Raw genomic sequence first — 13,808 nt, 5'->3', positions numbered from 1 at the left:
AGCTTTAGTCTCTGCACCAAAGGCATCAACATCTTTGCCAAAATTGCTTGATAGTTCAAAGAATTCATGATGTCCTCCATACAGTCAAGATTTTTACTTCCTGCTACAGCAAAGCACCTCCATATGTTCTTCTTGATCAAGAGTGGTATTCGGCAAGATGTCCCAACATGAAGGCCATGGTTGTCTAGTGTTCTTCTTATACTCTGCATTGGAATGTTTTTCCCCCTTTTATCAGGTCATTGTGCAAGTCTTTGGCAGTAAATTGAGGGTTTTTCTCAGTTGCTCTGATTAAACATTGTATAATGATATAGTGCTTTTTCTTCAACACCCTCAAAGGTTTTCTGGTACAACACATTTTAAACTTATGAATAAGGCTGTCTCTAGGAACTTTTAGTGTTTTGAAAATCTTGTAGCCATTGACTTTCTAATGTAATAAAACAATCTGTTCTCTATAGCTTTTGTGCTATTGAGCTCTTTTGACTTGGCCATACTTGCAACTTAACTTTAGCACATGCATGTTAAATGTATGTACTGTATGTGTAACAGCCAGCAGCAACAGCACAAGCTAATTTAGTTTTGTTATAGAGTTTCCAAAGGCTACATTTTTTTAACACAATTTTGTTTCATACCAAACATATAAGTGACTTAAAAACAGCAGCGTTGAATATGGGTTGAATAATTATGACATCCTATAAAAAAATCCTATAACTCAAAAAAGCATAACATTATCACTTTTAATTTGCCACTAAACTAGATGCAATTTAAAAAAAAAAAACTCTGTTGAATAATTTTGTTTGCAACTATAAGGACACTTCTTTTGTGTCTTTAAACAACTCAGATTAAAGTGAGGCAGATGCCGGACCAAGCGAGCTCCAGACTCAATCCCTTGTTTCAGTGCAAACATGAACAATTTTATTTCCCTGGTGTTTAAGTGATGAGTAAAGGATCACAGCAGATGAGAGTGCTACAGATCACATTGATCTAAGAGAAAAAAAGAGCACTAAGATGAAGAAACAGCTTTGTAAATACATTTAAAGGAGTCATCAGATGCAAAATTCACTTTTATATGGTGTTTGCATATAAATGTGTCTTTGCAGTGTGTGGACAACCACCATACAATGAGCAAAATCCTTTTTTTAATCCTCAAAAGGCCTAAACAATAATCAAGCCTTTTGGATTTTCTGAGCAATATGTTGTCATATTGCTCATGCTCTGCCCGACCGCTGACGGACTGTCCCGTATTAGCATATTTCTGACCTCAGCCATTCGACACCCCCTATGGAAGAGAGGGGGGGGGGGGGAGCAGTTGCTCATTATCATTTAAAGAGACATGCACCGAAACGGTTTTTGAGGAGGTAAAAAGGGACAACCATTGAGGAATTTTAACCAAAGTATGTTACAAACTTTACATGAAGACCCTAAAGAATCATACCAACTTGTGGAAAATGGGCATCCGACGACCCCTTTAAAAATTGGGTTTGATGTTTTTGAAATGTTTTTGAAATAAGTCTCAATATAAAATAACTTTCCTATTTTAACATTTTTTATTATTTATTTTATAAATTAATTTATTCCTGTGAAGGTAAAACAGAATTTTCAGCATCATTAAACTCCAGTCTTCAGTGTCACATGATCCTTCAGAAATCATAATAGGCTGATTTGATGGCTTCATTATTATTAATGTTGAAAACAGTTGTGCTGCTTAATATTTTCGTGGAAAATTTAATTTTTTCAGGATATTTTTAGGAATAGAAAGTAAAAAAGAACAGCATTTACTGAAAATATTAATATTTTATAACATTATAAAAGTCCTGGGTTTGATTCCAAGGGAACGTGTTTTGGTGCCAAATGCACGCATTAAATATTATAAAGCAGAGGATAACTAGAATAATACATTTTCAATAAACACATTTCAACTACTTTTCTATTACTTATTTGAATCTTGTACATTTCTAAGACTTCCATTTTAATAACGATTAGAAAAATTGAAATCACAATTTAAAAAATCACTGATATTTTCATGATCTTGCAATACTGAAGCAGTAATGGCAAGGTATGAGGGCTTTTGACAGTTTGATTAAGTTGATTCTTCTGTCAGACGAATTGATTTTATTGTATCAAAATATTGGGGCAAATAAACTGGCCACATTAAAAAGAATACAGTTGTAAAAAGCCCATTGTCCTTCATGGACTTTTTCTTCTTGTTGCTGAAAGCAGCAACCTTTTTACGTTAAGTTTTACTGAAGATAAGATTCTTTTTGTTCGAAAGGAAAATCCTCTATACCCTTAGGGGTTCAAGGGTGTAAAAAACTAATTGAGGTTTAACTCAAAGTACGAACGGAGAGGAAATAAACAACAATAATCCTTTAAGTGCCCATAAGTTTTTAAGATGGAAAACAACAGTTAAATGTATGGCATTGTTGAATGATTGCTGTGTGTTGATGTCAATGAATCGCACCCTCAGTGAACATCATGTGGCGGGTCTGTTCACTTCATCAGAGACATTGCACAGTCGTCTCTTTATGGCTATTGACGGACTTCATAAACATGACAAGCTGCAGGCATGAAGAACCCATTGATACCATCACAAGCTACTATGCCCATTTAACAGAAACAGAAGGTCTTCACGCTCGATTAACAGAACATTCCTGACCTTCTAATCACAAATCTTATACCATGACCACAGACTTTCAAAAACAGAGCTATTAAGGAAATACTGTCCTGTAATAACATGCAGTGTTGTATCTGGGTTAGTGTATTTTTGTGCTGCTAAATGCTACAATAATAATCTTTTGTGGAGCATAAAAAATGATACAAAATATTTTGTGTTGCACAGAAGAAAGTCAGCCATACAGGTTTAGAATGACAAATGTGTGAAAAAATTCTGGCAGATTTTTGGGTGAACAAACACTCTTTAACAAATAAATCCACAGTTAATCGCCATGTTAACTCAACCTAACTACCATTATGCAGATCATAAACAATTATTTTTAAATCTGTTACTTCTGACTATACCATTAAACACCTAAAATCTTTTATGCAGAGATTCTTTCCAACAAAAAAAATAAACACATGACTTGAAGAGAAACCACCTAGGTCTTGAAAGCCAGTGTTTGTGGCAGTGTGCAAAAATTCTTTCCCAAAAATAACCTGCGAGAAAATCAGGAGAAATGTGCTAATACAGATCTGAAAACCTCCGCTGTGTTGCCTCTGGGAGAGAACGCCTGTCTCAGCTCTACAGGGAAGGGAGAGATTTTATCTGTCACTATAGGTCTGTGAACTGATGTTTGATTGATGACAAGCTAGCCCAGATGATCACAGCTTCTGCAAAGAGCTGCAGCTTCCAGGAGACAAATCTATGCCGGGTAGAATCACACACACGAAACAATTAAATAATAATAACAACACTGGAAGGCACTGTATTTGGTTTTTAAAACAATGTAAAACACTACACTCTCTACATGATGTTTACATAGCTTATAAAAATATCAGGAATAAGATTAGTTGGATTATTCAAGTATTCAAGGTAAAAGCTTATAAACAAATATTGCCACTGCCTCGTGGTCTCAAAAAGCTCTCAAAGGCACTTCCACATGAACCTGTGGGCAACCATTTCAGAGATGAAAGACAGGGAAAGCGTGTAGAATTTGAATGCCTCCTACATGTGACTGAACATCACATTCCATTTGGAATTTCATCTCATGGGACCCAAAGTAAGTTTTTTTTTTTCATACTAGGGTCCGTAATGGCATGGGACGTGCCTGGACATGCCTGTGGACTGATGCTGGATAACTGATGAGCGCAGCATTCCGACAGAGCGAGATGTGACGTGGGGGTGGGTGCTAATGCTAATCCTGCTATTGTAATTCTATGGCTGGCTTAATGTGCTCAGCAGAAATGTCACCTTAAATTTGCATGCAAATCCCTCCTTTTTTCCCAAATGCTCAGTGTTTATTGAGAGCTATAGGTCTATTATGAAGGGACGAGTTCAAAAGGCTGTTGAGCATCTGATGCAAGAAAATGGACTGTGTAAGACTGTCTGTCTGTCTATCTATCTATGGCCCTGTTTACAGACAGATTCCTGTTTAAACCAGTCTCTTTTGTCCACTTCTGTCCTGATTTCTTCGAGGCAGAGGTTTATGGACGGGTAAACGTATGGGCTTTTTCAGATCTTTTAGTATAATGGAGGAAATAAGCTCACATAATTTACACATGAAAGTCATAATATCTATCTATATCATGTTTGCTACCTCAAATCAAATCCAGAAATTGAATTTGAATTTTAAAGGCATTCTCAATTCAATTCTGAATGTTGCAAATCCCTGGTATCCAGGCAACAATTTAACCTGTCCTTGCTTCACTGTCGCTAAACTCACAGTCAAGGCCAGAGTGAACCAAATATCCTTCACGTCAAATTCAAGGCAAGTTCAGCAACAATCAAATGGGAACTTGGTCAAATACTATGTCAAAGTATGAACATTTGTGTTTATTATGTTAGAAGAAGAACATTATTTAAAACCCTTTCAATGAGCAAGGACACAACACATTCACTATAATGGAAAAATCTCATTTAGGACAACATCACAGGCCACAATAATCAAAGCCATTCTCGTCTTTGTTTAACAACTTTCTTGGGGCAAAAAGCACTTTTGCCCCTTTCACTAAATGGGCTGTTTATAATTCAAAGCATACCCTTTTCCTGGTCATATATCGTCTAGCTGTACTGTTGCTGTGTTTTCTTTCCACTGTAGGGTTATATAATGCGAGTGAGGGCCTCTGGGTTTGGCTGGGGTCCAGTCTCACACTGGCCTCTCTGTGCTGCTTTTTCCTGGATCCCTCCAGCTGCCTTTATCACCCCAGCAGCTGACTCCCTCACATGCCTCTCTGCTCCTAATGAGGGCCTTTTGGGAAAGAATTGTGACGCTTTCTTGTTTTACTTCTTTCTTTCCCTATCTCTCTCTCTCTCACTCTCTCTTTCCAACTGCCCCCAAGCCATTTGTTATCCTTGTCTTGGCTGCAGAACAGGGAAAGTCCAGCTGACGCGCACCTGCTTAGTGGCTGTGAACAGGACAGCTTTAGAAACGGAGAAATAACGTCTTTCTAAGTGGGCCAAATCTCTATCTGAATGGAAACATAGGATTTTTTGATGCACAAGGAACAGCAGATTTTAATCAGCTGAACTGGATTTATCAGTCCAACTGCCATATGCCCCAGTAGAGAGTGTTTATTGGATTGCTAGATGCCCATGTAAAATGTTCAAAATTGGAGTGCTTTACTCCCTATTTTTGCATTTCTTTTGATTCTTTTGACCTAAAACACCTAATGTAAAACCCAATCATGTGCTACAAATTGGCATAGAACATTAATTTGGTTCTACCCCAGATGTTAATAGGCAGTTTCACCAATTTTATTCAGTGTGCTAATTAAAATGTGACTTGCAAGTGTTGAAAAATCTCCAAGGGAGTCATTAGAATGGGGCTGAACTAAAGTCAAAAGCCATCAGGAGGAATCATGGTTTATACAGCGATCAGAGAAGGTATGGAACATTATGTGTTTAGAATAGTCTATTACATGCTACATCTGTCTACAGTTGCTGAGCTGTTCATTCATGCTGCTACTTCATGCAACCTTCTGTCCATCAACACATAACACAACAAACTCTTCCGTTCAAACTAAAGGGCATCACTGAAAATGACCGTCCATCCGACCGTCCAACCATTCATCCATCCGCTTCAGTTTCACATTTTTTCTAGATTATTGTGCAGAGTAATCAGAAGCATTTTAAATAATTGCAAAAAGATCCATTGACAAATTTCACAGTTTTTTGGCCCTGGCACAAAATGACCAGCTAACATAATTTCACTGATAATATCATCAGCGCACAGCAAAATGTGAATGAGTACAAGTCAGTATCGTTCTGACTGGATTATAAGAACAGACTGAGTGCTATAAAAGGAGGAAAGAAGTGCTTCCAATCATTGTGTTCTTGTGTTAGCAATGGTTACATCCAAAGAAAGACGTGCAGCCATCAACACTTTTATGTGATGCAAAGAATATCGCACCTGAACGACCCATTTACCAAATCATCAAGAGCTTCAAGGAGAGAGGTTCAACTGTAGTGAAGAAGTCTTCAGGACATCCCAGAGTTTCCAGCAAGCGGCAGAACCGTCTCCTCTTGAAGAGTCGGTGAAGGAATCGTCTCACCACCAGTGCAGAGCTGGGAAGCATCCTGAGACCAGCCTTATGTGGAGTTGCTTTTCATCCAGGGGAGTGGGCTTTCTCACAATTCTGCCCAAAAACACCACTAGAAATAAAGAACGGTATCAAAACCTGCAAGAGCAACTTTCAGGAGCAATTTTGTGATGATCTGTGCATTTTCCAGCATGATGGAGCGCTGTGTCACAAGGCAAGAGTGATAGTGAAGTGGCTCGGAGATCATTACATTGAAATTTTGGATCCGTGGCCAGGCAAATACCCTGATCTTAATCCCATTGAGAACCTGTGGTCAATCCTCGAAAGATGAGTGGACAAGCAGAAACCCAAATTGTGATAAACTAAACTGAGCACAAATAAGACATGAATGGATCTCCATCAGTCAGGAATTGGCCCAGAATGGAGTTATAAAGAAGGGTCAACACTGTAAATATTGACTCTTTGCATATTGAATATTGTTTGCCAATAAAAGCCTTTAAAATCATATGAAATGTTCATCAATGTGTTCCAGTATACCATAGGAACATGTGAAAAAATAATACAAATACAAAATCTCCTTACATGTTCTTGTAATGCAATGTAATTATTTCAGTTTTTTTTTAAAAATTAATTTGCAAAGTTGTCACAAATCTTTTTGTTATATTTTTTTATTATGGGTTAGTGTAGATTGATGTGGAAAAAAGTCATTTAAAGCATTTTAGCATATGGCAAAAGGTGAAAAAGAATTAAGGGGTATGAATACTTTTGCAAGGCATTGTATATAGAAAAACATCAGTGCTTAAAAATAAAAAAGAGAAATCAAAATTTTAACAAATTCAAACCAATAAAAGAAGAATTGAGGGTTCAAACATATCCCAAATGCTTTCATGTATAAAAATATCTGTATATTTAATGAATTATGTGATGGAAACAACATTGGCATCAGTTCATTATTTTACCTGTGTGAGAGGTATTTTTAGTTGTCCAGAGAACCTAAGGATGGTATATACATCAGAGAAGCATCAAACGAGACTCGAACAGCGCTGAGACGTTACAAGTGACTTTGATAAAGTTAATCCTCCATACCTCGCTACAGTAGCACAGATACACTGACAGCTGAACTATTTTAGGCAACACAAATAAAGAGCAGGTCAACTGCGGGTGTGTGCAGGGAACTGTCAGCTCGCAAAGACAATTGGATTTGATGGAGGAGCTGGTCCCAGCTGGGTGTAGGAATACCGGGGAGATGGAGAGATAGGAAGAGATGGGGAGACTGGTGAGAGAAAAGAAAACAGAGAGGGGGGGAGGAATCAGGGAGAGGATCAGCAGGAAACAGCTGAGGCAGAAGGTACGGTGATCCATCACATCCTGACTAACTGGCTCAGGTGCTCCACATCCTCCCAGACATGTTAGATAAATGATGGGCTTTGGGGGCCAAAGGGGCTTAGAAACTGGAGTTTTAAGTCCCAGTGGATTTATACCACCTAGTGACCAGTCATTTTGGATTTTTCCATTTTTTTTGGGGGGGGGGGGGGGGGGCAACCAGGTTAATATAGAAGAACTATGCTGATTTGACAGCGCTGTGGCCATGCTGCATTTTTATTTAGCTGATCTGCACACAAATCTGAGGGCTGGAGGAATAAAATGACCTTCAGAACAGTGAACCAGTTAGTGTGCTGCTGTCCTCAAAACAGGGCTAATAAATCCTCCTTACTGATCTCATGGGGATGTAAGAGCCCATCTGACAACAGTCACCTCATTGTGTCCTAAAGACCTCCATAAGACATAAAAAGGACCTTTTTCTCCCTGAAACGTGCAGCATCGGTTCAGGGGGTTTATACAGCTATCGATCAGTTTTCTTCCTCCGCAAAGGGTCACTGTTGAATTGAATATAAATGACTGCATGACCTCTGTGTTAAATATATTAGTATTCAGTCAGCAAAAGCTTCAGGAGCAATTCAAGGCTTTGCACTCTATGGAAAAAAGAGAAATAAAAAGGTGACCTATCATTGTTCTTGAACATCACTGCATCCTAACAGGGTATTGGGGTTTTTATTAGTTACTGCTCTGTGCTGATGATTATAAAAAAAAAAAAGTTTACAATATAAAATCAACTAGTGGTCAACGAACAATGACCTGTTAAGCTGGTATTGATCTCACGCAGGATCCAGGCACTGTTCTTGTGATTCTATGAAACAGCTTGAAGGAAAATCCCAATCAGAAAGTCATTAACCTACCATGTACTTTGTATAGAATCTATACACTTTGATCTACACGTACTGAATGGTGACCTATGCCAAACCAACACTTTGATCATGTTCTTTCTCTAAATTTGACTACACACAACATACATTTACATTAATTCTTTTGGAAGACACTTTTATCCAAAACACTTGCATCTGAATTCAAGGTATTCATTTAATCAGTTTCTGATATGTGAACTGAACCCATGAACGTGTATCATGTTCTACCAGTTGAGCTACAGGAAACATACACAAACAAACAACGTTAACAAAAAGTTAAACAATGAGATAATTGAATATTTAGAAATGTTTTGTTTCTATTTTTAAATACTAAAATATAATAAAATAATATAAAATAACAAATATGACAATTCAGTTTGATCAATTATTATATTAAAGAATTAAAGAATATATATAATCAAATAAAATATAAAATTTAAGAAAACATAAAAAGTAAATATAATAGTAAACAATGAGATAAAATTAGCAATATTTCAGTTATCTAATTGTTTTATTATATTTCTACTTTTTATATTGTGTACGTTGTTTTTTATTTCTATTAAAAATTAGATTTCTAAAAGTAGCCTACATATGAATTTAATGTACTTTAGTATATTAAACTTTTGAATAAATTAAATTACCACATAGTTAAGTAATTAATCAAATAATATTTTAATATATATAAAAATGTATTAAATACATATTAAATCTGAAATTTCTGAATTATATAAAAAGAATACAAAGTAAACACTTTATATAAAAGTAGAATTATACAAAAATCCCTTTGTAAAAAAAATTTGACAAGAAAAAATAGGGTGAATGCTCTTTGAAGACTGTTTATCTGCTTCAACCTGTTTTCATTGAGTTTCTCTAAATGCAGACAGACATCGTGGAGCGAGGGGAGCAGGACAGTGATTGGCGCTGAGTCAGCAGGAGCCGTCTGGTCACCCCAGAGAGGCAGCGAGCCTCAGACTGTCAGCACTTTCTCACTGCCTTCACTACACTCCAGATCTGTGGACTGAAAGAGATGTAAAAACATCCCTCTGCTGCTAACTTCAGTGACAAGTGCTTTAACAGGGGTTGAGGTTCTGCGGTTTGACCACTGTGTGAACTTTACAGGCCGGCAAAGCCCAAGGAAGCACACTAACACTAGGCAAACCGCTATTGTAAATCATGAGGTCATTACTACTCATCATGGGGGCTAATTCTGTACCGGTCCACATCAGGGTTTAGCCATTACAGCCACATTCATCATTCTCTGGCAAATTATATACAAGTGACAGGTGTCTCATTCCTGACCCGACTTAACCTCAGCCAGGACCAGAATAGTCAAACTCGTAGTGACCCGAGCCACTGCTGTTGAGTCAGCACACAACACATTAAGGTTTAATTTCATGAGGGTTTATTAAAGCATTCAGGCCAAAGGGCTATGGTGACGAGGGAATGCCTCCGAAAGGTCAAGGTGACAGTCCTACCATCCTTTTCATTCGATATAACGACATTAACCAGGTCATCAGTCTGCATGTCTGATACAGAGTCCATTCTGACAGAACCCATTACCTGATTCTGTTTTACAGTGCCTGATTCTAATATTCAGTGGTCAAATATGTTTGAATAATAGCTAAACTGTATTATGATTTCCTATATAGCTGCGCTAGTTTAATGTATCTTCGATCACTCCATGGTCTCTTTCTTCCCACATAATAACATCATAAAAACTCACAACAATATTTCAAGTCAATGTATTTATTTGTCTAGTAGCAGTGCAATAAGCAGGACATTTTAGAGCCAGCCGGTCACTGTTACGAAATAAGCCCCTACAGGGGTTCAACCTGATCACCCTGTCTAGGTTTATGTACTGAAAATGACCAACTGTACATTAGCCCTTGTATTGTGGAGGTTACATTTGTAATTTTAAATTGTACTTCTCTGTAAAGGCGCCAACACTCCCCCAGCAGTAATAATAGGCAGTAATTCATCATACGAGGGTCTCCAGGAATACAAAAAAAAAAGAAAAAAAAAAAGAGCATGGACATGAAAACTGAGCCGAGCGCTAGACGAGAACATACAGAGGTCAGGTCTGTAATCATATGACCCGATCAATAATTAACCAAGGTCACCTTTAATGACGGCGAAGCAATGTGTCATACATTATTCATACAAACCTCTGTATGAAAAGACAAAGGTGAAAGTGAAGCTAAGATGATGGCTGGACACTGAGAATCAGTAGCCTACATGGATCTCTCTCAAGAGACATCACTTTCATACTCTTGTTGGTCACATAAAATGAATGTTGTTTACACAGGAATATCTGAACAGTGAACATGCTCTGTGATGAAGCAAATTCCTCCATAGTTCCTATTCGATGAATCACCACAGGGTTGGAACCTGTAATATAACTGCAGTTCTCTCAAATGTCACAAGCGGTTCAAAGAGACATTCATCTTTGCGGAAACAAAGTGAGCCAATCTCCACGGGAAGGTATGCAGCGAGAGAAGACGGAGTGTGACTGTCGGCAGTCGAGCGCGGCGGGACCACTTGTGCTGCAAGGCAAAAGAGAGAAAGTTTGGGCCAAAGTGGAGTCTTTGTTCATATCCCACGTGGCAGAAGGGGATTACCGTGTTCTCCCTCACTCTGACGCACATTCACTACACTAAATACACAGGAACAGATAAATGATGCAATGTCAAGCAATCCAGAGGGATCAAGGCTGCATGCCAAGAAAAAAAAAAGAAAAAAGGACAAAGTCATGACTCTACCGGCACCATGTTAACCCCGTGATGAACCCTCATTCAGCAAAATCTTGATAATGGATTGCAAACATTTTGCAATGTATTGCCTCAGAAAGAAACATGATAAATGTTTTTTTTTTTTTTTGTGCAAAGTTCAGTTTTCCTGAAATGTAAATGGATATTACATTCCACATCTTGCACTAATTGTTCTTCTATTGAATTACTGTATAATCCAGCTGTGCTTTTAATGATTTTAATGCACGACGTGGAGGCAACCACTCAAAGCGAATCGTTCAAATTATTATTCAACAGCTAGCAGTGAATTATCCCGCTTATACCATGGTCATTTGCCAGCATTGACGACTTAAAGCTGTTATTGATGTTTGCAGTGCAATATTTGACCGAAAGGGTAAAAAATATGATTATTTCTGTCAGACTCGCATTCTACCCACTTTAAATCAGAAACAGAGATAAAGTAGTGCAGTAAGAATACATTTCTTTGAATTAATAGCATTTATTTGAATTAATTACATTTATTTGAATTAATTATCGAGAGAGATAGACAGAGAGAGAGTGAGAGTGAGAGATGCGTGTGTATTACCTGCATCTGCGCAGTGTCTCTCTCAATGAAGCTGTTTACTTACTTCAAAACCAGCGATGTTCCCCCCTCGTTGCTGAGAAATTTAATGCAGTGATTCAGTAGTGAAGCTATTAATAAAAGTTGCGGAGCAGCGTTGATAACAAGTGTCTGTGCTCCTGAATGTTTCTGTGCGTGCGCAGAGCGATCTCTGACCTCTGTGTGCAAGTTATGTGTGTGTGTGTGCTTCAATGGAAGCAACGCATTAATATAGAATGTGATTAAACTGACTTGGAACTACCTGGGCATTAAACCGTTTAATGCACAGTTCCAATTAAATCAGAATAGAGTATTCAGTCAGACCATGGTATAATATTAAAAAGTAATATAGTGAAATATTATTACAATTTAAAAAAGTTTTCTATTTTAATATTTTAAAATGTAATTTCTGTGATGCAAAGCTGTATTTTCAGCATCATTAAAGCATCCTTCAGAAGTCATTATAATATGCTGATTTGATGCTTAAGAAAAAAAATCCATTAATGTTGAAATCAATTGTTAAGATTTTTTGTGGAAACCACACCTTTTTTTTATAGGATTCTTTGATGAATAGAAAGTCCAAAAGAACAGCATTTATTAGAAATGGAAATCCATGTAATATTTTGACCAACTAAATGCATAGTTGATTTCTTTCAAAAATAAATCTTACAGAACCCACATTTTCAAATGGTAAAATATTTAACAAAAACATTACATTTATTTGGTACAAATATAATATGTTATATTACATAAATTTATAAAATAATTTTTCTCTATACTGAGACCTCCTTTGTCTCATATAGATTCCCATGTATCTGTAAATACTGTGATTTTGGAAGAACTCGTTGTTTAAAAGCCAAAATTTCAAAACTTAATGTACAGCAAGACAAATAATGCATACAAACTGACCTACTACACCCCAATAAATGTGCTCTGTGCACTGTTCTCTATTAACCAAGCCCTTAGGGGGAACAAGTTGTACACCTCTGTATGTCACCATTCAATATTTATTATACTTGTAACCCACGAAAAACTGTTGTCCACACTCCACAGAGGCTGATCTAGAGGGGTGATTTCAGAACACTTCGGGAACAGAAAGAGCTGAACAGTAGCTATAAATGCTTAAGTGACAATCCATCTTTCTAATTAAACTTTATCAATGCACCACATTCACTTCAGGGCCCTCATTAGTCCATTTCTCTAAGCCATTAGAACAGCGGGCCTTGCCTCCAAAAATATGTTTCCATGTTGGCCTTATGAAATAAAGCAAAAACTGTACATCATTATTAGTAAAAGAGATCAGAATATATGGCCATCATCACATTGTTCTTAAACTACAAACTTTACGAATTCCACCTGCTCTAACAGTGCCCAACTTGAGCTCAATCCTCAGTTTCAAACAACTGTAACTTCCCTTTGAAGTTGTGACTAAATATTTGCTGACATTGAGAGAGCGTGTGTCCTTTTCGGAGTGTTTGCTCGCTAGTTTCCACTGAACTGGCCTTCTTCAGAGCGCTGGTACACATGTGCCTGGCCTGCTGCCCTTAGATAAAGAACAGAGAGTATTAAGTAAGGGGGGATAGAAATCAAAGGAAAAAAGTGATAAGAGTAAAACAAATGAATGGGCTGGAAAACCAGAGGATGTGACGGTTAAATGAGTTCAGATGCAGGATACAACTGTACAGAATTAAGAAATGTTCACACAACAGCTTACCTTTTTGCATAATGTGCATGTCATGAAAACAAATACACACAGGTTGCATGTGCCGGTTTCACCCGGGAGCACCTCAAAGGATGTTTAACCTGTAATACTGCATTTAATGCTAAAATATGAGTTGTGAAATTAAGAGTGAGAGCTGAAAGCCATACCTCTGTACCAGGACCACCCAGTAATCATGGAGTACAACAATATCGCATGATAGAGGTGCGAGACCACTTTACAAAGGAATTTGGTCAAATTTGAAACCTCCAACAGAGGGTACGGATAACTGATACACAGCCTCTTCACTGTAAGAGGAAGCACAT

At 37.5% G+C, this 13,808-nt stretch overlaps 1 long non-coding RNA gene across 1 annotated transcript in view; it reads right to left on the bottom strand.

The window, feature by feature from the left end:
- Positions 1-10,168: 10,168 nt before the first annotated feature.
- Positions 10,169-13,808, bottom strand: part of LOC307161448 — a 43,937-nt gene continuing 40,297 nt past the window's right edge. Inside the window, exon 10 of the long non-coding RNA XR_013821729.1 lies at positions 10,169-10,978. This is a non-coding gene — a long non-coding RNA (uncharacterized lncRNA). The remainder of the gene's footprint in view (positions 10,979-13,808) is intronic.

The sequence above is a fragment of the Squalius cephalus genome, assembly GCF_949319135.1.
Source record: "Squalius cephalus genome assembly, chromosome: 7".
Lineage (NCBI taxonomy): Eukaryota > Metazoa > Chordata > Actinopteri > Cypriniformes > Leuciscidae > Squalius > Squalius cephalus.
This window is presented reverse-complemented; position numbering and strand designations above follow the sequence as displayed.